The sequence below is a fragment of the Phacochoerus africanus genome, chromosome 3 (genome assembly GCF_016906955.1).
Source record: "Phacochoerus africanus isolate WHEZ1 chromosome 3, ROS_Pafr_v1, whole genome shotgun sequence".
NCBI classification, from domain to species: domain Eukaryota; kingdom Metazoa; phylum Chordata; class Mammalia; order Artiodactyla; family Suidae; genus Phacochoerus; species Phacochoerus africanus.
The window spans coordinates 77,604,167-77,628,178 of record NC_062546.1 but is presented as its reverse complement, the minus strand read 5'-3'; the positions used below and the strand labels follow the sequence as shown (position 1 = coordinate 77,628,178).

General features: G+C 40.7%; 1 protein-coding gene across 2 annotated transcripts in view; it reads left to right on the top strand.

Moving 5' to 3' along the window:
• Window positions 1-9,472: 9,472 nt before the first annotated feature.
• Window positions 9,473-24,012, top strand: part of SPOPL (speckle type BTB/POZ protein like) — a 71,081-nt gene continuing 56,541 nt past the window's right edge. Inside the window, exon 1 of one of the 2 annotated variants that reach the window (XM_047772019.1) lies at window positions 9,473-9,630. The gene's annotated coding sequence lies outside the window, so the exon portion shown is untranslated. The remainder of the gene's footprint in view (window positions 9,631-24,012) is intronic. The other variant, XM_047772018.1, reaches the window with a different exon arrangement.

Genomic DNA, 24,012 nt, shown 5'->3' with positions numbered 1-24,012 from the left:
TTAACAGCTTAAATTAAAAAGAGGTGATACTTTTCCAAGAAAGGTTTGGTTAGATGAGGGATTCTCAACCTGGAGGTTTTTTTTGTTTTGTTTTTTCCACTCCTCCTTTTCTCCCTGGGAAATTTTGCAATGTTTAGAGATGTTTTGTTTGTCAAAACTGAGGAGGAAGCATTACTGGCATCTAGCAGATAGAGGCAAGGATTCCACGAAACATTTTACAATGTACGAGCAGCCTCCTACAACAAAGAACTATCCAGTCCCAAATGTCAATAGAACTGGGATTGAGAAATCCTGTGTTAGATGAAGGCTGTGGGATTCTAATACACTTCAGTATAAATTCCAATTGAGAAATACCTTTGTGCTAACTTTCAAAATTACATTTGTTTAAAAAAATAGTTTCATTTATTATTTTTAAATAAAAACTCCTTACATTTTATCATTTACAATATCTTTTCCCTGTTTTCATCTCATTTGCTCTCCATAGCTCTGATGAAGAAGTCATCTTTTTCCCTGTTTTAATACCAAGGGTGCTGTTGCACAGGGGGAACAAGAGGCAAAGGGATTCAAGCAAGGTCATAGAGATTCAAATTCTTGATGGTCAATCTAGTGCTTACCTATAGCTGTGACACTCTTGTTAAGAACACTACATAAAAAGGGATTTAAAGTTTTTAAAAGCAAATTGTGCAGATATCATATGCTTTAAGGATGGAGTGTGGGAGAAGAATGGGCATGGTTTGGATATTATCAGAAATGGGAAGCAAGAATGGGAGGTAAGGAGCAAAAAGAACAATGACATTAGTCAAGTCACATGGAGCAGCACAGACAGATCCCTAATTCAAATGACTACTTCTCTGTGAAAAATCATTCCTTTCCGTATAAACACGATAAGACCCTTATGAAAACATAAAATTGACAAATGTGCTGAGTCCAACCAGAAAAAAAGAAACCATACTCATTACTTCCAACAGATATTTGATGCAAGGAATACATTTCACAAGTGAGGGAAATACTAGGAATTCAGCCGTTGGCAACCATATAGGAAGCCATTACCCTTTTAAACAGGTCAGAGGGGGAGTTCCCATTGTGGTTTAGCAGGTGAAGAAACTGATTAGTATCCATGAAGATGCAGGTTCAATCCCTGGCCTCACTCAGTGGGTTAAAGGATTTGGTGTTGCCATGATCTGCAGTGTAGATCTCAGATCCCCTGTCACTGTGGCTGTGGCACAGGCCAGCAGCTGCAGCTATTTGACCCCTTCTGGGAACTTCCATATGCTCCAGGTGTGGCCCTAAAAAAAAAAAAAAACAAAAATTAAACAGGCCAGAGAGAGGAAGCAGTATTGCAGGGATGATTCAGCGGGAGGCTAGACTAGCAGGAGTTGAAGCCTGTGAGAAAACATAGCTGCTGCAGGGGATGGTGCCTAAGGCTGAAAATGAGGGGGAATAACAAACTGACTTCGACCTTTCTCCTACCATCCTGGGTCTTGACAGTGCTTCCTATCAGCCTAACCCAGCAGGAAGCCAGCTGACACAGGAGCCTGAGAAACCTTCTGCAGGAGCTGATTGAGGTGTGGAGCAAAGAGAAAAAGCAAAGGATGAAAGGGAAGGCAAAGAGGTTCAGAACCACAGCATGTCCTGTGGGCATTATGCCAATGGCAGGGCACCACAAATTACTATAAGCCATTAAATGAATATTCCAGGACCTAAATCATGTTTTCCTTCAAGTCAAGGAAAACATCTTAAGCCTATCCTGGACCAAACAAATAAATAAGTCAAATAAAAATCAAACTCAGAAGAGAAAAGGAATTTGACAAACAAAGCACCATAACGCTCTCTATAAATACAGAGACTTTATGGTTAAGTGATTACAACCAAATGAAACAAAAAAATTAGAACAAAAGAAAACAGCTTTAATAGGTATTCAGAAAGGAAGCTGGGGTTTTGTCACACCTGTTTTGCACACAGTAGGCTTCACATTCAAAACAGAAGCAAATTCTTGCTGAGCTCTTGACAATAAGAAAATAAAAACAATCATCACCTTTCCTCTCAAAAGTAGATTGCAGCAGAACACAATTTTTAAAAAGCTAGGCTAATTTTCTTTCTAGACAAAAAAAAAAAAAAAAAGAAGACGACTAAAGAAGCAATAATGCATTGCTGCAGGCTCTTGCTCTTAACTGGTTCACTGTGTGCACTAAATATTCATAAGTCAATTTTTATTTATTTATTTATTTATTTTGTCTTTTGAGGGCCACACCGGCAGCATGTGGAGGTTCCCAGGCTAGGGATCTAATCAGAGCTGTAGCTGCCAGCCTGCGCCAGAACCACAGCAACTCGGGATCCCAGCCGCGTCTGCAACCTACACCACAGCTCATGGCAATGTGGGATCCTTAACCCACTGAGAGAGGCCAGGGATGGAATCCACAACCTCATGATTCCTAGTCAGATTCGTTAACCACTGAGCCACAATGGGAACTCCTCATAAGTCAATTTTAAGAAGTATATTGAAATTAGAGGATCACTAGTATAAAATCCATAAATCCTAGAAAGTAAAACCAAACTTCTTTTTTTTTTTGATGTTTTATAATAAGTTTTTTTTTTCTTGTTCATTTTATGTTTTTTTTTTTTTTTTATTTTCCCACTGTACAGCAAGGGGGTCAGGTTATCCTTACATGTATACATTACAATTACATTTTTCCCCCAGCCTTTCTTCTGTTGCAACATGAGTATCTAGACAAAGTTCTCAATGCTATTCAGCAGGATCTCCTTGTAAATCTATTCTAAGTTGTGTCTGATAAGCCCAAGCTCCCGATCCCTCCCACTCCCTCCACCTCCCCCTCCCATCAGGCAGCCACAAGTCTCTTCTCCAAGTCCATGATTTTCCTTTCTGAGGAGATGTTCATTTGTGCTGGATATTAGATTCAAGTTATAAGTGATATCATATGGTATTTGTCTTTGTCTTTCTGGCTCATTTCTCACTCAGTATGAGAGTCTCTAGTTCCATCCATGTTGCTGCAAATGGCATTATGTCATTCTTTTGTATGGCTGAGTAGTATTCCATTGTGTATATATACCACCTCTTCCGAATCCCATCATCTGTTGATGGACATTTGGGTTGTTTCCATGTCTTGGCTATTGTGAATAGTGCTGCAATGAACACGCGGGTGCACGTGTCTCTTTTAAGTAGAGTTTTGTCCGGATAGATGCCCAAGAGTGGGATTGCGGGGTCATATGGAAGTTCTATGTATAGATTTCTAAGGTATCTCCAAACTGTTCCCCATAGTGGCTGTACCAGTTGACATTCCCACCAACAGTGCAGGAGGGTTCCCTTTTCTCCACAGCCCCTCTAGAACTTGTTATTTGTGGATTTATTAATGATGGCCATTCTGACTGGTGTGAGGTGATATCTCATGGTAGTTTTGATTTGCATTTCTCTTATAATCAGCGATGTTGAGCATTTTTTCATGTGTTTGCTGGCCATCTGTATATCTTCTTTGGAGAAATGTCTATTCAGGTCTTTTGCCCATTTCCCCATTGATTGATTGGCTTTTTTGCTGTTGCGTTGTATAAGTTGTTTATATATTCTAGAGATTAAGCCCTTGTTGGTTGCATCATTTGAAACTATTTTCTCCCATTCTGTAAGTTGTCTTTTTGGTTTCTTTTGGGTTTCCTTTGCTGTGCAAAAGCTTTTCAGTTGGATGAGGTCCCATGGGTTTATTTTTGCTCTAATTTCTATTGCTTTGGGAGACTGACCTGAGAACATATTCATGATGTTGATGTCCGAGAGTGTTTTGCCTATGTTTTCTTCCAGGAGTTTGATGGTGTCCTGTCGTATATTTGAGTCTTTCAGCCATTTTGAGTTTATTTTTGTGCATGGTGTGAGGGTGTGTTCTAGTCTCATTGCTTTGCATGCAGCTGTCCAGGTTTCCCAGAAATGCTTGCTGAAGAGACTTTCTTTTTCCCATTTGATGTTCTTGCCTCCCTTGTCAAAGATTAATTGACCATAGGTGTCAGGGTTTATTTCCGGGTTCTCTATTCTGTTCCATTGGTCTGTCTGTTTTGATACCAGTACCACACTGTTTTGATGACTGTGGCTTTGTAGTATTTCTTGAAGCCTGAGAGAGTTATGCCTCCTGCTTGGTTTTTGTTTCTCAGGATTGAAAAGCCAAACTTCTAATAACTATTTCAACTAAATAACACTTAATATTTAGAAGAGATATAATCTGAGGTAATCTGGGGACATTTTGGTTTCTTGTATATAAACTCAATCTGCAATAATGAGTAATCAGGAAAACCTCCAAAGTATAGCAGTGAGGCTATATGTTTAGCAGAGGCATACAGAGACAGCACCTTCTTTAGGGCCAGAAACACTCAAAACAGAGAAATGTGAGCAGGTACTAAAGCAGAAAAGCATAAAATAGGATTTCTGGTAGCTATTCTGTTTCAGACACAAGTGGGTTCACTGGTCAGTCTTAGCAGACAGGGCAAGACTTAAACATCCAAAATGTGGTAGGGACCTGTCTCAAGCAGCAGAGAGTGGAGTGGGGTGGGAGATGCCTGAGAGCTGGATCTAGCTGTAGATTTATAAGGGCTCAGTCTGAGAATATTGTCATATCTACAGGGTCAAGCAAACAAATGCCATTGTGGAAAGCTGCAGTTTCGGGGCAGAGGGGGCTTTGAGACAATACCCCAGGGCCCTCAGTGGTGGAAGAAATGCTATGAAAGGGAATCTAGGGGCTGGTGACACTGCGAAATCAGACTGGCCAGCTGGCATTGGGAATAGGAGGTGTGGCATGTGTAAGCAGCATGGGTAAAAGGTGAGTGACTAAAGGAGGAATCCAACAGAGAATCCCATTATTAAAAACTGGGAGAAAAAATAAAAAATAAAAATAAAAATAAAATAAAAAATAAAAACTGGGGACAGGTTCCCATTGTGGTGCGGCAGAAATGAATCCGACCAGGAACCATGAGGTTGTGGGCTCGATCCCTGGCCTCGCTCAGTGGGTTAAGGATACAGCGTTGCCATGAGCTGTAGTGTAGCCAAGCAGACATGGCTTGGCTTCTGGGTTGCTGTGACTGTGGCGTAGGCCAGCAGCTGCAGCTTCGATTTGACTCCTAGCCTGGGAACTTCCATATGCCGCTCCTGTGGCCCTAAAAAAATAACATAACACAAAATATAAAATAAAAACTGGAGAAGAGAAATTTAAGTGATGATGGGGTTGTGGGGAGAAGCCCTGAGCTAGATCAAGTATGGAAGGGCTTACTTCCCTCCCTCCCAGAGCCATTTTATTTATCCTTTTAAGACTCAGGTTCTCACTATAGGCACAGTGCCCAGGGCCCATAAGCTTTTCCAGGTTTTATCAAATTGTTTGAGACCTGGAAAAGAAAACATCTTGGCTTTAAATACAAAGAAAACTGCAAAATGAAGTTAATATTTCAAAAAGGAAAAGTAGATGGATCTTTTATTTTGCATAACAAAGCATTGCATTTTTCATATAAGATACAGCTACATTTTACCAGCATTTCATAGGATGTGGGATAAAACCTCTAAGACACCTATAGCATCCAGGGTTTATATGGCCCTTAAGGTGGCCCTTCTCTAGCCTGGAAAAGATCAGGTAGAAAAGGTCAAGGGTGCTAAAACCTTGGCAAAGATGGACAGGAAGGCGAAGGCAAAAAAACAAATCATCTAGGCCAGAAATTTGGGGGGAGGGGGAGGGAGGCTTGCAAGGAGGCTGTCTGGACAGCCACAGAGCTTGGGCTTGACAGGGTGCTGGGAGTGCAGGCGCAGTGTCCCTGGAGATGGCACAGTCTGGTTTCTAATTTTGGAAAGGGCCATACCAGGATTTCCAATCCAGCAGGCAGGTTGGCAGCAAAGGGCTCTGAATAGCAGAGAGAACCATCTGGAGGCAGGTGGCCACTCAGTGTTATGTAGGGGTATGAATGCAGATTTGGCAACAGCCAGACTGCAGGGCTTAGTTTCTAAAGCAGGGAGGAGGCAGAAAGGAAGGGAAGAGAACTCAGTGCTTCTAAAGGCTGCAGAGCAGGAAAAAGCAGCAAGGCAAAGAACATCAAGGCTTGGAGGTTCTAAGGCTCCTGGGTTCACCTTGCGTCCCATTGGCTGCAGGGCAGTCCCAGGAACATTGCTGGAGCTCACCCAATGGGCCCTCTAGGACTTCTAGATTGCTGGTCTGGGAGCAGGACCCAATTCTACATGCTTCCCTTGGAAAAGGAGTGCCTGGTCTTGGTGAAACAGGAGGTTGGAGGCAGGGCCCCTTTATAGTGTCCAGAGAAACAGCCATGGAACTGCCATTTCTTGAGTCAGGATCAGAAGGGAGTGGAGTGAAGTGACCCCAATTTTCCAGAAGGAGGCTGAAGAGGCAGGAACCCACCCAGTGGGCATTGCAGGGGCAGAGGATTAAACAAACACCTATAGCCAGAAATTGCCCTGATAGGCAGTAGGGTGTATCTTTCTGGGAGGGGACTAAAGACCCAGAGACATTGTGGTAACTTAGCAGAGATAAAAGAGGAGACTGAGCAGCTGTGCCACTAGAGCCATTTGGGGCTGCTGCCGAGGCTGGTGACCCGGCTGGAGAGCACAGAGAAAAACTCCAGGATTCTCCTGGGACTATCTCCAGGGTCCAGAATCAACTGCAACTTCTCAGGTTACCTGAAAAGCAGAGAAGGGGCAGGGCCAGGGCACTAGCAGAGGAGGGAGATCTTAGCTGGTCAAGCTGAAGAAGGGAGAGGTCATTGGGGACTACTAGATCATGGCAGCAGCAATGGTCTGGATTCTGGCACAGTAAAAATATCTCCAACAACTGTAAGTGACCTTGGATGAGAATTCTCAGGGCTCGCCTGAAGTGATACTGTAGGTGCTTTGGATAATTTTGTAGAATAGAACATTTTTGTTGTTTTTCTCCTATTACATTATGAGTAGAGGGTTTGCAAGTAGGGTGATCGAGATTTTTCCAAGATGATATATTGTGTAGGTAGAGGTATTACTATTTCTCATTCACTGGGCACTCCTGATCCAGAATCTAGGGAGTACTGATGTTTTAAGAGCCTCAAAAGTGTTTCAAACTTGGTTAGATTAATTTCTGGAAAATTTAACAGTATGCCAACTAGTGAACTGCCACCCAACCCTTACTCTTCACCTGGTGATAGAAGAACAACAAAAATCCTCTCTCCTATAGATCTCCTGACAAATTATCCAAAGAACCAAAGCATGAAATATATGAATGTGTTTGAAACAAGGGAGCATCTAGAAATATTTGATATAATGTGGCTTGGGACATGAAAATCAGGGTGTCAATGAAGGACTTATAAGATCTTGTTCTCAAAGTTCTGGGTGGGTCCTGTTCTCAGTTTCTGGTCCTCATCTGTGTGCATTAAGCTCAGAGAATGGCTCTTCTGATCTTTACTAACTACCCACCTATTATCTACACGAAGTAGAACTTCCAAGGCACCCTCATCCGTTAAGGAATCTGAATGGTTTCCTATAGAAATTTGACAATGAGCAGCAAAATGAGTATAATAAAGTTTCTTTCCTGGCATCTAAGAAGTTGGTCATAGTGGCTAATGCCTTAAGCAATGCAAACCTGATATATGACTGGAAGCACACTATGCTTCACACCAATAATAAAACTGTTATTTTTTTCTATTTTTTGAAAGTCATTTACAGCAGCAATAAACTAAAACCTATTGCAGTAGTCTAGTTTTCCTAAAGGTATCTAGCAAGAAGGAAATCAAGTCAAGAAAAGTTCTTTAGGGGATTGGTAATACAGCACCAAACTGTAATCCAAGTTTAAGACCACAGAGTATCTTTTACTTTGCCAAACTGCAATCTTTTTATTAGCATTATTTACAAGTCATATTTACTAGTACTATTTACTTTTTTTTTTTTTTTTGGCTTTTTAGGGCTGCACCTGCAGCATATGGAGGTTCCCCAGGCTAGAGGTCAAATCGGAGCCATAGGTGCGGGCCTATGCCACAGCCACAGCAACATGAGATCCAAGCAGAGTCTGTGACCTACACCAAAGCTCATAGCAATGCTGGATCCTTAACCCACCGAGCAAGGCCAGGGATCAAACCGGAGATCTCATGGACACTAATCAGGTTCGTAACCACTGAGCCACGACAGGAACTGCTATTTACTATTATTTTATCAGTGGATAGTCACCTAACACTGCAAGGAAAAAAATGATATATCCTAACACAGTAAAGAGATCAAGCCTAGGGGAAAGACTCTTATGAGAATACTCCAACCAGCAATTTGACATCCTTGTGGTGGAAGTTTATGGAACCACTCCCCAGCTAGAAGTCAGTCAAGTACCACTCACTTCTTAACTCCCAACTGGAAATCTACTTATAGCAATTTGATTCCTTGAACATATTACATTAGTGCCTAATAACGACTGATTAGTAAAAGACAAGGCGTGAGTGAGTGATAAGGGGTTGACACAGCTAAAAGGTCTGGGCAGAAATTACATGTAATTTTCACCGTTTAACTGGTTTTTGTTTAACTGGGGTTTTGTTTTGGAGAACGTGAAATTCTGCACTAACATTTCCTCTCCCCACAATCCTCAACACGTCAAAGCTCACTTCTGCTTTTTAACTCTTGGCCTAAGGCAGCTCTGAACTCTGATCTTGCTGATCTTATCCTTTCTAAAAATCTGTCTGGCGTTGATTGTATTCCACGCACGTTTTTTGTGAATAAGACTGCCAATTTAGCACCGATGTCACCTTTCTCTGAACTCCAGGAGGCAGTCCCCTCATCTCTGAAGGCATTTGCTTAGACGGAGCTCTATTTACCAACTCACAGCCTCAGGATGCCGCTAAATCTGTGCTTCATAAGCATCCTCAGAAGCCCCTCGGCGGACCTCTCCCCTCCCTAGTCCGAGAGTGCAGGCTCATCTCTTCCAACCGAAAACCGTTCGACCGTGGCACTTCATTAGTCTACCAGACTATATACTGCTGTTTTTGTTTTAGCAGTTTATACAGTTCTGAGCTCAGCACAAGTTAAACCTTGGCTTTCTAACTTGGTACGGCCCTAAGGAAACCGTGCGCAGAAACGGCAGCCGCCCTCACCCTACCCGGAACAATTAGACCTGTTAAAAGGCGCTGTCACTGGGCTTTTTAGGTAAGGAAAGTTTTACGCTAGGCCAAAGTTGGGGAGACGAGAGGAGCTCGCCGGACTGGGAGCCCAGGGCTCGGCGCAAACCGCGGCGACTACATTCAAAACCCGGCGGCGGATCCGGCCCGGCCCGGAAATGCCCGGCGCGGGAGGGAAGGAGGAAGAGCTTCGCCAGCCGACGCTGCCGCCGCGCGCACGCGCCCTCACGGGCTGGGGGCTGAGGCTGGAGTCGCAACTCGGAAGCTGGAGCCCGGACGGGCCCCGGGCGGGGGGGGGCGGTGCGCGGGGGCGGGAGCGGCGGAGGCGGCCGCCCCTGGCGGCGGATTTGTTTATCCCGAGGAAGAAGTTTAGAAGCGGGAGACAGGGAGGAGGGCGGGCCGGGGAGAAGGGATGCGGTTCGGCGGAGGCGGCCGCCACAGGGACTCGCCGCCATCACCTCCGCCGCCTCTGCGGGAGAGGAGCCTCCGCCGGGACTGCCCTCCGCCGCCCCGCACGTCTGGGTAGGTGCCCCTCCCCCCTCCGGGGTCCCCGCCGCAGGCTTGGCCTCTTGCTACCCCTTGTTCCCCAGGACTCACCTGCACTGCAGCCTAGCGGCCTCCCCTTCCCTCATCTCGGCGCCCCCATCGCTCCGGGTCCAGGACCCCCGGTCCTGAGGCGTACCTCACGCTCCCGTCTCTCAGCCTCACCCCCGCCCCCGGACCTTCCAAACCTCGCGAGTCTCTACTTCCCCTGGGAATCACCCCCCCCCCATTTTCCAGTTTCCGCGTACCTGGATCCCCCCGACTTTACCCCCACAAGCCCTGCCTCCTTTCCTTTCCTAGTCTCCCCCCTTTATACCTGTAGACCTCCACGCCCGCCCCTTTATACCACGTCTCTTCCCACCCGGGGCACTGCCCAAAACGAGAAACTGGCCCCCACCCCCTATTCTTTTCCATACCTCTTGTCCCAAACGTCTACCGTCGAAACTATCCATCTTAGCCCATTTTAGGATGAATCCGCTGCCCTCCAGCCAGACCACTCGGTACCTCCACCCCAGTGGTCATGCCCTTAACCTCCCTACCTCCAGGCGCACGTTGCTGTCTCATAAATTCTCTCTCACCAGGGACATCAAGCTAACTCTGGTTCAGGGTCCAAGTCCTGACTTCCCCCTTTTCTACTCTCTTTTGCTAGCCTTATCCCTTCACTACTCCTCTTGAATCTATGCAGTTGTGTATTGAATCACAGACAGGGAAGGGCAAGGTAGAATTTTCTCCCTCAAAGCAGTAGATCCAGTAGAAATAGGATTCACCTTCTGCTTATCCCAACTTTTGGCTTCTTTCTCTGTGAATAGTGTCATTCAGCCACACTTTTGATGATTTGTCTGTATTTGAATACTCCTGGCCTAGATTGTTTCATGATAATATTCATCTTACCAGTTTTTCCTTGTAGCTGAATCTCCTGTTTCTTACACTAGAAACTTAAGTAATAAAAGATTCATACCTTGGAAAATTATATTTCTCTTGCCATAACGATCAAGCTGGACTATTTCAAATTATCATTGTGTTGTTCTTGAGAGAACTGGTGCCCTTTGGTTAAAAGTTCAGACTTGTAGCCTAACTGCCAGGATCTAAACCCCTGCCTTTCCATCTACCAGCTCTGGCCTTGGGCAAGTTATTTAATCTTAATCTCTCTGTGCCTCAGTACTGTTACAGCTGTAGAATGGGGATAGTGATGTACTCCATAAGATGGTGGCGATAATTGCATAACTTAAGGCAGGTAAAATACAGCAGTGCCAGGTACATGGTAAGAGTTAAATAAATGTTCTCTATCATCATCTCTTAGCTTGCCTTAGTGTGGCTATTGGTAGATTAATTTTGAGGGAGGAAGGTGGAAATGGAAAGCTATCTTTTTGTGCTTTTTTATTTAACACCTTTTGTGATTTAGCTATGATTTGTATTTTATTACTGTATAAATTAATTCCTTTTGATGTAAAAAGTACAGAGTTTTAGCTCCCTATTTTAAGGTGAAGTGAACCAGGCTACAAACAGGTCAGGACTATTTTCAGGTACCTGTTTAAAAGTATAAAAATTTTATCTTTGTTTTGAGAATAACTCACATTGAATTATGTAGCAGATTTCTCATAGTGAAAAATAAAGATTTTACCAATAAGAATTTTAGTACTACAATTAAATATGCAAAACTGGTTGGATACTTCACTCCTTACCTGTCCTTTATTTTGGAAGGCAGCTATGCTCACCACTATACCACCAACGCACACAGTGTCCTTTATTTTAAATTGATTTAAGATAGAGCTTTGGCCTCATTCAGAAGACTGGTGGGTTTTCTCTTATTAACGTGTTATGTCTTATTCACTTGACCATGCTTTGATGTTTCCCAGATTTTACTCTTTAAAATCCTGTCATATTTACTCAGTCTCCTGTACATTATTAATTTCTTGATATTTTTTTTGAACAATTCACTTTTAAAAATCCAAATAGGTACTGTTAACTTTAATGTTGTTATAAGCAGTAGAAGTTTGAAATCACAATTTTCTGTCCTAATTACACATAAAAATGTGTGCATATGGAATTATCAAAAAAACAGATGTTTGTGTATAGTTTAATATCTCTTTTTATGTCACCAATAGAATATACCTTAAACTTTGGGTAACATTGCCTTTGGTTATGCTAATCCCTGGCCTAGAATAACCTTTGCTCTTTCCCCTGCATATCCGAATTCTACCTATCTTCTACCTCTTACTATTTCCACATAGGCCCTGCCAGCATTGGCTTCCCCACTGTCTGTATTCTGCATTTGGGGCTTTGAAAAGACTTTGACAGACTTCCCCAGTTCAAGAAAAATGACTCCCTCCTTTCAAATCATTTTTTCAAAGTTTGTAAAAAGAAGTGGAGTAAAATTGACAATTAGTGTCAATGCTGTGCTGAGCACTGTCTTTTTTTTGTTTTGTAAATATTCATTCTTCCCCAAAACATTTAATGAGCACCTACTTCATACACCTTAATGCTCTAAAGCATCCAAGGTATGTAATGAATTAACTACTCTCCTGAGCACCTAACTTATCCTTGAGAGGGAGAGAGAACTGAGGAAATGGTCACTTAACTCAGTTTCTGTAAGGTTTAAGTCTTTGAGAAAAGCTTCATCAGAGAACACAGACTCTGCTTTTTTTTTGTAATTTGTATTTAGAGTGGCACTGAAAAAGCACTGTGCCAGCCACAGTTTCAGATGATTTATATGTATTAACTTGTTTAAACTTCACAACAGTCCTTTGAAGACTCCATTTCACAAATGAGGAACCTGAGAAACAGATTACTTAACTTCCAGAAAATCGCACAGCAATGCGAGCCAGGCAATAAAATTGTAGAGTCTGTTACCCTTTGTTGCCTCTTAGACCATCCAACCTTCCAATTTTTTTTGTTGGTTACTTTAGACAAGATTCTTCACCTTTCTGAAAAATCTTTTTTAAAAAAATTTTTTTCCCGTTGTGGCTCAGTTTTAACAACCCTCGACTTGTATCCATGAGGTTGCTGGTTCTATCCCCGGCCCGCACAGTGGATTAAGGATCTGGCATTTCCCTGAGCTGCAGTGTAGGTCACAGGGGTGGCTCATATCTGGCGTTGCTGTGACTATGGCATAGGCCTGTAGCTATAGCTCTGATTTGACGCCTATCCTGGGACCTTCCATATACTGCGGTTGTAGCCTTAAAAAGACAAGAAGAAAAAGAAAACTCTCAACAGTGAAGTTTCCCTATCTTTTTAGGTTGTTTAGGGAAGCCAAGGAGATTTGACTTTTGTAAGGCACCTGGTATACAGATTTACCCAAAGTCTCACATATGACTAGATATTGAAGACATTTGCATGCATTTCAGTGGTCCTGCTCACTGTTTTTGTTTTTTGGGTGGGCAGGGGTTGTTTTGTTTTGTTTTTAATTTAGGGCCTCACCGTGGCGTATGGAGGTTCCCAAGCTGGGGGTCAAATGGGAGCTTCAGCTACTGGCCTACAACATAGCCACATTAATACCAGATCCAAGCCACGTCTGTAACCTACACCGCAGCTCACGGCAATGCCGGATCCTTAACCCACTGAGTGGGGCCAGGGATCAAACCCACAACCTCCTGGATACTAGTTGGGTTTGTTACCCCTGAGCCACAACAAGAACTCCAGCTGCTCACTGTTTTTGTTTCCTAACTTAGATTTGTTCACTTAGCAAGAGTTTATTTAACACCTGATGTGTGACAGGCACTGTGGTAGGCTCTGGTGACATGTTAGGAAAAGAATGTATCTGTATTCGTGGTGGTTGAAAAAAAAGAATCTGGAGTTCCCGTCGTGGCGCAGTGGTTAACGAATCTGACTAGGAACCATGAGATTGCAGGTTCGGTCCCTGCCCTTGCTCAGTGGGTTAACGATCTGGCGTTGCGGTGAGCTGTGGTGTAGGTTGCAGATGCAGCTCAGATCCTGCATTGCTGTGGCTCTGGCGTAGGCTGGAGGCGACAGCTCCGATTCGACCCCTAGCCTGGGAACCTCCATATGCCGCGGAAGCAGCCCAAGAAATAGCAAAAAGACCAAAAAAAAAAAAAAAAAGAATCTTTATTCCGGTTAAGGAATAAAGAAACTAAGCAAATAAATACAAAAGTAATAATTACTGCCACAAAGGAAAATTATTATAAACAATGAAAGCCCACTAATGTATCAAGGAACATTTGTTTGAAGAAATGACTTTTGGACTGAAGCCTGAAGGATGAACTTGAGTTTCCTAAGTGATGCTGGCAATTTCAACTTTCTAGAATTAGAAAGTCCCATAGAGGCTAGACCGTAGCACATGAGGCTTGGTGATGTGAAACGAGATAGGAGCAGATCACAGTGCAGCCAATCATTACTAAGCATTTTGTACTTAATCCTAAGAACAGTGGGAAGCCACTGGAGACTCTTAAACAACTGAACAAGTTACTTAATTTTTTGCTTTAAAAACATCGCTTGGCTGCTCTGTAGAGGCCAGAGTGGAGGGCAAGTGTTAAGGCAGGGAGACCAGTTAGGCCAGTGCTACCTAAACTTATCTGTGGTGAAAGACCTGTTTTGTTTTGTTTTTTACTTTCTAGTTTGTGCTCATCATTTAGTATCATACAGTAAAATGGATGTGGCGGTGTCTGTCAGATTGCTATAAAAATTTCTAAATGTTCACTCTTTCTATATTTACCTTATCTCAAATCAATAGCAATGTTTCATTGATCATTATTGGTCCACAGGTCACACTTTGAATAGAATTGAATTCAGCTATTATAGTAATTCAGGCAAGAGATGATTGAGTCTCTGTCCAGATTGGCAGTGATAGAGATAAAGTAGCTGGATTTGACAATCATTGGGGAATTAAAGTTGATAGGATCTAGTAATGGATTAGATTTGGGGATCTGGGAGAGAAGACTGATTTCCTTTTAACATACAGAATGCTGGAGGAGGAGCAGTTTTTTGTTAGTTTCTGGAACTTGGGAGTATTGATCATTATTCATTTGGGAAAAAAAGCAGTTTATAGCTGATAATGGATGTCTTCATGTGGAAGGATTGGTATGAGATTGTCTAAGAGAGTGTAGAGAGAGAAGATAAAGGAATGTGGTCTCCTATGACTCCTCAGCATTTAACATGGAGAAAAAGAAATGGAGCAAAGGAGATAAGGTGTAGCCAGAGGTTAGAGGAAATTTTCCTTAGCATCACTGAAGCCAGGGCAGTACACAGAAAGAGGTAGTGGCAGTCAATTGTTTTGAATGAAGCTGAGAAAATAATTAAGTTGGAAACTAAAAGGTATATATTGTGTTTAGCGACATGGAGAAAGGAAATTTTTATATGTCTCATTAGTCAGTCCATCCATAAATTATTTGACAATGAATTTTGTTTTAATCTGCCAAAGCAGCAATCCTAAATTTAGGGAAAAATTGTATCTGTGGCATGAGCCATCATCTTCCTTCCTGAACTCAGACCTATGTCTCTGTTTATCACCATCTGATTCTGTAAGCCTCTCAAACTCATTCATTCAGAACATATTCAAATAGAATATGTCTTTTAAGTACTATCAGGCACTGAATACTAGACTTTTGAGGATGGAATTAGACCACAGAAACTAGAGGCAATAGACAAGTAAATATTGTTTAGTGTGATTAGTGCTGTCATAGCAATTTATTCAGGTTACCTTGTACGCACAGAGAAGGGGACCGTAGGGAAGGCTTTCTAAAGAAAGTTAGTGTTGGGCAGAGTGAAAGACAAGTGGAGAGACAGAGAGGATGGTGCAGTGGTAGAGGAGTTTATTTTGAAAGCCTGCAAAGCCAAGGGATTGTGGCTATAGCATATGGGTGATAGGTTAAAGAGGCTGGCCATACCATTCAAAAGTTTTTCTCTTGAACTTGTACCTTTTTGTTTGCTGTTTTAATTAATATCACCACCCAATAAGTCGCCAAACATGGAGATATTGTCTGATGTCTTCAAGATGTAAATATTTTCTTTATTGTGGTATTTGTCATCTAAGATGGTGTTCAGTTTTTGCTGGTTGTATTTTACCTATACTTATAGAATCATTAGTTTAACTTAAATATTTTGGCTATGCTTTAATGATTTTTTTGATGGGAGAAAATTTAAATGTACAACTTTTCCTCAGATTTAGAGAACTAAAAATTAAGGCCTTGGGAAGAATTGCTAAGAGTTTATTTCTAAACATCTGATAGACGGTCAATGACGGTACTTTGGGGCTCAGTGGAATAACAGTCTCCTTGTATCTTAAATGCTATTTTAGATAGTTGTCTAAATGCCTCTAGACATAAATCTTGCACCACAGTAGAGCACAGTTCATATTTAGGGGTTACTTTATGAAGAATACTGCAGTTGGCAAAACCATAATTGAAAAGATTAAGGTCTCATAGGAAAGTGTATTAGAAGGGAAAATGATGTTAAAATGGATTTTAAAAACATAGTAAATAAAGGTTCTAGAAGACATCTGCTTTAAAATAACAGGAGGGTGATCTCTCTAGAACTTTAGCTTCTAAGATACCTTCCAGAGTTTTTGTAGAAACATTGTATTCTGATCTGCTAAGGCAGTCTTCCTTAACATTTTACATTAAGAAAATTGTAACTTTAAAAATTTATTTATTTTTGTCTTTTTTTTTGTTAGGGCTGCACCCGCAGCATATGGAGGTTCCCAGGCTAGGGGTCGTATCAGAGCCGTAGCTGCTGGCCTATGCCAGAGCCACAGCAACGCCAGAGCCGAGCCCCTGAGCCACGTCTGCAGTGGACATCACAGCTCACTGCAACACCAGAGCTTTAAGCCACTGAGCCAGGCCAGGGATCATACCCGCAAACTCATGGTTCCTAGTCGGATTCGTTAACCACTGAGCCACGATGGGAACTCCTAAAAATTTATTTTTATTAGTTCTTACTGGCTTTTGCTCTTCTCCCTAGTTTTTAGTTTTTAAAATCTTACTGAATTCTTGCATGACAGCTATATGCTTTTCATATGTTATTATGGTTTTTCAGGTACACTCTCCAAGACCTTTTATATATATAGCCTTCAGACTTGCATACAAGTTCTAAAGGGGGACAGGACAATTATTAGCATTAAATTCTGAATTGTATTATATAACTACATGAAATAGAACTTGGCATATGTAAAAAAGAGCAGAATTTTAAAAAAATTTATCCACAAATATAAAATTGTATTGCCTCAAACTATGTTTGAGATAGTTGTTTATACATTTGAAGTGAAAGTAATATAGGGATAAAAATAACAGCAACAAAAAGAAAGGTTTCTTCAGTCTGATAATAGGTAATACAAGATCAGAAAGGTTATAGTGTAACTGAAAAGTAGTAAGATGCTTTTAAAATATTAATTTTTCCATATGCTACAGGTGTGGCCATTAAAAAATACTTTTTTGGTTTTTTTTTTTTTTTTTTTTAGGACTGCACCTGCAGCATATGTAAGTTCTCAGGCTAGGGGTCAAATCAGAGCACAGCCACCAACCTTACACCACAGCCATAGCAATGGGTGATCTAAGCCTCATCTGCAGCCTATACCACAGCTCATAGGAGCTCCAGATCCTTAACCCACTGAGCAAAGCCAGGTATGGGACTGCATCCTCATGGATAATAGTCAGGTTCATTAACCCCTGACCCATGACGGGAGCTCCTTCTTTTTTTTAAATTTAATTTTATTGGAGTAGAGTTGGCTTATATAAAATGTTATTTGAGATTTGTTGGAGTTCCCGTCGTGGCTCAGTGGTTAACAAGTCCGACTAGGAACCATGAGGTTGCAGGGTTGATCCCTGGCCTTGCTCAGTGGATTAAGGATCTGGAGTTGCTGTGAGCTGTGGTGTAGGTTGCAGACACAGCTTGGATCCATAGGTGCTATGGCTCTGGCATAGGCCAGGAGCTCTTCTACCCTTAACCTGGGAATCTCCATATGCCAGGGTTGCAGCCCTAGAAAAGACGAAAAGGTTTGTTAATGAAGATGCCATTGTTTGCTGTCTGCTTGTGTTTTCTGAAGCAAATTTCACAGTTTTTCCTTGTGAAAATGCCTTCTTTGTACCTCCTTTCTTATCAAAATTAAGTGATTTTTAAGGTAAAGTGTGCAGTTGGTTTTTTCAGTTAAATTTGTATAGTTTTTTTGTACTTTAATGGGAATTTCCCCCCAAAGCAAGTTTTCATCCTTTAAGACAAAAGCAAACCAAAAAATTGAATATTGATTCATCCTGAAATTATCAAGGCAAGTATTGACACAGGAATATTTAAATGAATTGAATTGTATTTAATTAAAATTTTTTGGTTTCAGCTTAGTTCAAACATTTGTTAACCAGGTATTCAGCATGGTGGTTAAGTTTAACATGTCCTGTTTTATTAGAAAAGCTCAAATAGAGCATGGGCACACACCAATCAGACTTGGTCATTTCTGACTTATTTAAAGTGTATTTTTTTTTTAAGTGAAGATACATTTCCATGTGAGCCTTTTAGCAGTGGCATTTGAGAACTGCTTTGAATCAAATGCTATTTGAAAGGTATCTTGATTTATGCTTTACTGTTAATAATTGTTATCTTCTCAGGTGTCTCACTTTCACTGCTGTTTTGTCTCTCTGCCTCACCTGCCACCCAGAGTCTCTTGTTTCTTCATCAAACTGTATCAAGAAATCAGTATTTTTCCCTAGCAGAATAGAACCAGGATAAGTTAAACATGGGTCTGAGAAACTGACAACTTACTACAGTGTAAACTTACCTTTACATGGAATTTCCTCATAGGTCATTTTAGTTATAGAAAAGAAATAGCCTTTTTAAAGCACTTTTTTTTTTAATATAGAGCTTCATGAGATGCTTATATATTTTGGAGATAAAACCCTTGTTGGTTGCTTCATTTGCAAATATTTTCTCTCATTCTTTGGGTTTTCTTTGTTTTGTTTATGGTTTCCTTTGCTGTGCAGAAACTTTAAAGTTTAACTAGGTTCCATTGTTTATTTTTATTACATTACTCTAGGAGGTGGATCTGAAAAGATATCACTGCCATTCATGTCAAAGAGTGTTTTGCCTATGTTTTTCTCTAAGAGTTTTACCTGGCCTTACATTTAGGTCTAATTCATTTGTAGTTTATTTTTGTGTATGGTGTTAGAGAATGTTCTAATTTCATTCTTTTACATGTGGCTGTCCAGTTTCCCCAGCACCACTTATTGAAGAGATTCTCTTTTCTCCATTATATAGTCTTACCTCCTTTGTCATAGATTAGTTGACCATAGGTACATGGGTTTATCTCTGGCTTTCTGTCCTATTCCATTGATCTGTATTACTGTTTTGGGGCTGGTACCATACTGTTTTGATGAATGTAGCTTTGTAATATATCTGAAGTTAGGGAGCCTGATTTCCTCCAGCTCCATTTTTCTCTCTCAAAATTGCTTTGGCTATTTGGGAGTCTTTGTTTCCATACAAATTTTAAAATTTTTTGTTCTAGTTCTGTGAAAACGGCCATTGGTAATTTGATAGGGATTGCATTGACTCTGTAGACTGCCTTGGATTAGTGTAGCCATTTTGACAATATTGATTCTTCCAATCCAAGAACATGGTATATCTTTCTGTGTCATCAGCATCTTATAATTTTCAGAGTACAGATCTTTTGCCTCCTTAGATATGTTTATTCCTATTTTTTTTTGATGTGATGGTAAATGGGATTGTTTCCTTAATTTCTCTTTCTGATCTTTTGTTAGTGTATAGAAATACAAGAGATTTTTGTGTATTAATTTTGTATCCTGCAACTTTACCAAATCCACTGATGAGCTCTAGTAGTTTTCTGATAGCATCTTTAGGATTATCTATGTATAGTATCATATCTGCAAACAGTGACAGTTAAACAACTCATGTAGCTCTATGTCAAAAAACAAACAACCCAATCAAAAAATAGGCAGAAGATCTAAATAGACATTTCTCCAAAGAAGACAGATGGCCAAAAAGCATATGAAAAGATGCTGAACATCACTAATTACTAGAGAAATGCAAATCAAAACTGCAATGAGATATCACCTCACACCATTCAGAACAGCCATCATCAAAAAGTCTACAAACAGTAAAAGCTGGAGAGGGTGTGGAGAAAAAGGAACCCTCCTACACTGTTGGTGGGAATGTAAATTGGTACAACCACTATGGGAAATAGTATGGAGGTTCCTCAAAAAACTGAATATAGAATAACATGATCCAGCTCTTCCACTAATGGGCACATATCCAGAGAAAACCGTAATTTGAAAAGATACATGCACCCCAGTGTTCATTGTGGCACTATTTATTATAGCCAAGACATGGAAGCAACAGGTTCAGTCCCCAGCCCAGCACAGTGGGTTAAAGGATTTAGCATTGCCTCCACTGTGGTGTAGGTCACAACTGCATCTCCAATCTGAGGTAACTCCAATCTGAGGCAGCCAGAAAAGGAAAAATAGAAAAGAATAATGCCATTTGCAGCAACATGGAGATAGACCTAGAGATTATACTAAGTGAAGTTAGACAAAGACAAATAATATCATATGGTATTATTTATATGCAGAATCTAATAAAAATGGTACAAATGAATTTATTTATAAAATAGAAACAGACTCACAGATCTCTAAATCAAACATATGGTTGCCAAAGGGGAATTGTGGGGAGAGGGATAAATTCGGAGTTTGGGATTAACATATACACACCACAATATATAAAATAGATAACTACTGTATAGCACAAGAAACTCTACTCAGTATTCTGTAGTAACCTATATGGGAAAAGAATCTGAAAAAGAATGAATGTATGTATATGTATAACTGTATTACTCTGCTGTATACCTGAAACTAACTCAACATTGTAAATCCACTATAAATTTAAAAAAAAAATTAATGTAAGCACTTGTATCACGCTTGTCAAGTACTTTAGATATTTTACCTCATTTACTTGTTATCACTAACCCATTAGATAGGTCATGCCATAAGCTTTTTAATCATACTTTCTATTGATTATCAGATGCACCATTATTTATGTACTCCAGAGAGAGAGAACACTGTCAATTATAATTGTAAAGTACTGTCAATTTAAGACATGTTAAAATATGAAAAAGAATGAATGTCAGAATTTATTAAATGTGCCATTAGTGGTGCTTTATTTTACAGTTATCCCCCAAGGTCCTCAATAACTAACCTCTGAACATCAAGTGAAGTCTAGATAAAAAAAAAATTTTTTTTTTTTGCCTTTTTAGGGCCACACCCACAGCATATGGAGTTTCCCAGGCTAGGGGTCAAATCAGAACTGCAGCCATCGGCCTACACCGCAGTCACAGCAACGCAGGATCCAAGCTGCGTCTGCAACCTACACCACAACCCAGGGCAATGCAGGATCCTTAACCCACTGAGTGGGGCCAGGGATTAAACCTGTGTCCTCATGAACACTAGTCAAATTCATTTCTGCTGGGTCACGATAGGAAATTTAATTTTGCTTTCCTTCAGAGATCTCTAGGCAGTATAGCATAGAGGTTAAAACAGTGTATCCAGTCTGCTTTTTTTTTTTTAATAGCTTTGTGAGTTTAGGCAAGTTACTTAGCATCTCTGCCTCAGTGTCCTTTTCTGTAAAATGGAAATAATAGTGCCTAACTTGTAAGAGTTATTGTAAGAATCAAATGAGATATTCCTATTTGGAATAGTGCTTCCCACTTAAAATGCTTTGTGTAAATATTGGTTAATTAAAAACAGTGATGCTATTTCTGATCTAAGATATATAAGTAGGTGATGTGCTTGTAAAGAAGGGTAAAGGAACCTTATCACATAGGCTTGTTGGTATTTTGTGCACACAATGGAGATTGAAATATTTTGTTAATTTGTCTTTTTAAGTTTAATATAAGGTTGCAGTCTTGATCATTTTCATATCTAAATTGATGTCTAAATTCATAAAAAATAATACCCTTTGTATAAAGGTTCAGCTGAAACTTTCTTTTATTTCTGTTGTTTTGTTTTTGTTCTGTTTTTTGAGGGCCGCACCTGCAGCATATGAAGGTTCTCAGGCTAGGGGTCTAATTGGAGCTGTAGCCAAGGACCTAAGCCAGAGCCACAGCAACGCCATGTCCGAGCCACGTCTGCGACCTACATCACACCTCACGGCAGTGCCAGATCCTTAACCCACTGAGCAAAGCCGTGGATCGAACCCGCAACCTCATGGTTCCTAGTCAGATTCATTTCTGCTGCGCCATGACGGGAACTCCGCTTTCTTTTCTTTCTGTTATGACATATTTAGTCAGAATATTGATGTGCTATGATGGATGTCTTAAAAATAACCCGTGATATACTTATGATTCCTGTCGACTTCTTAAGGAACTTATTCAGAAATATTTTTAAAGGGTTTCAATATTAAAGAACCACGTTTAAATTTTAGTTAAGGGAGTTCCCGTCGTGGCGCAGTGGTTAACGAATCCGACTAGGAACCATGAGGTGGCGGGTCCGTCCCTGCCCTTGCTCAGTGGGTTAACAATCCAGCGTTGCCGTGAGCTGTGGTGTAGGTTACAGACGCAGCTCGGATCCCGTTGCTGTGGCTCTGGCGTAGGCCAGTGGCTACAGCTCCAATTCAACCCCTAGCCTGGGAACCTCCATATGCTGCGGGAGCAGCCCAAGAAGTAGCAACAACAACAACAAAAAAGACAAAAAAAAATTTAGTTAAAACATCCGACTTCCACATAGAGGAAAAGTAGTGTAGTTTTTTGTTTTTATTTTAATGGTTTTGATGTGAACATGATTTTGTTGCTTCATTTGATTTTAAAATCTTATCATTTACCCTGATAAAAAATTAGGTTAAGGCCTTTGAACTTCTTGACTTTTCCCCATTCCTATTTTTGCCTTATTTTTATTCTATTCTTTTTGTTTTGAGCTCACATCATTCATTTACTTCATAAATTGACCAACTATTAAATGGCGGGTTCTCTGTTTACAGTGATGAATTAAAAATGGCCCTTGACAGAAAGACTCACTATTTGAGATTTATAAATAATGTCTAGTCATTGAGTGATTAGACACAGTGCTGAAAACTTGATACACACACTCTTTTTGTTTTAATTCCCATAACTACCTTGCTAGGGTAAGTCATTATTTTGTAAATGCTTCTACTAAATAAATAGCAGAGAAAAGTGAACTCTTGGCATATGGAAGGATGAAGATCTGCAAATGGACAAGGTAATGATGGAGAGGGAGAGCTTTGATGTTAAAATTCTTATCAAATTAGTGTTTTCTCCTAAAAAGGATTTAACTCTTCTTACATTGTTTTTTTTTTGTCTTTTTGCCATTTCTTGAGCCGCTCCCGTGGCATATGGAGGTTCCCAGACTAGGGGTCAAATCAGAGCTATAGCCGCCGGCCTATGCCAGAGCCACAGCAATGGGGGATCTGAGCCACGTCTTCAGCCTACACCACAGGTCAGGGCACTGTCAGATCCTTAACCCACTGAGCAAGGCCAGGGATTGAACCCACAACCTCATGGTTCCTAGTCAGATTCGTTAACTCCTGAGCCACAACGGGAACTCCTCTTCTTACATTCTTTTACCTTAATGGAGCCTTTTTTGCTTTAATATAAAAATGTATTAGATTAGCATGAGGGAAGATTTTAAAGTGTTCTGTCCCAATTTTAAGGTGGAGGGGACATGGCACTGGGAATAGGATATTATTAGGCATCAAAGTTGCTGTTTTATTTATTAAATATTTATTTACTTTTTTATTTTACGTAAACTTAAATATAACACACATTTGAGAGACATGTATGTAACATTCAACATCGTATGACATCAACACCCTTGTGTCTGACTTCTTACCCTAAACATCAATTTTTATGTGATCTATCTGTATATATACACACATATGTATATATGCCATAATTTACCCATTCTGCTGTTGATGAAATATAGTTGTTTCCAGTTTTGAGTCACAGTGAATAGTGTCCCTACAGAGTATTCTTGTACATATATCTTTTGCTACACATGTGCACATATTGCTATACAGTATCTATCTTGTAGAATTTTTGGACCATGGTGTGTGCTTTTGTTCAGTTTTTTATGTTACCCAGTGTTTTCCAAAAAGGTTGTACCAATTTATAGTCTTTTCGGTAGTAAGAATTTTATTTGTCCCACATACTCTGCAACATTTGCTTAATATTGTTTTATTTATTTAGCTGTTCTCATGGAGTTCCTGTAGTGTCTCAGCAGAAAGAAATCTGATTAGTATACATGAGGATGTGGGTTCGATCTCTGCTTGGCCTCGCTCAGTGGGTTAAGGATCCATCATTGCCATGAGCTGTGGTATAGGTCGCAGACTCGACTGGGATCCCACGTTGCTATGACTGTGGCATAGGCCAGCAGCTACAGCTCCAATGTGACTCCTAGCCTGGGA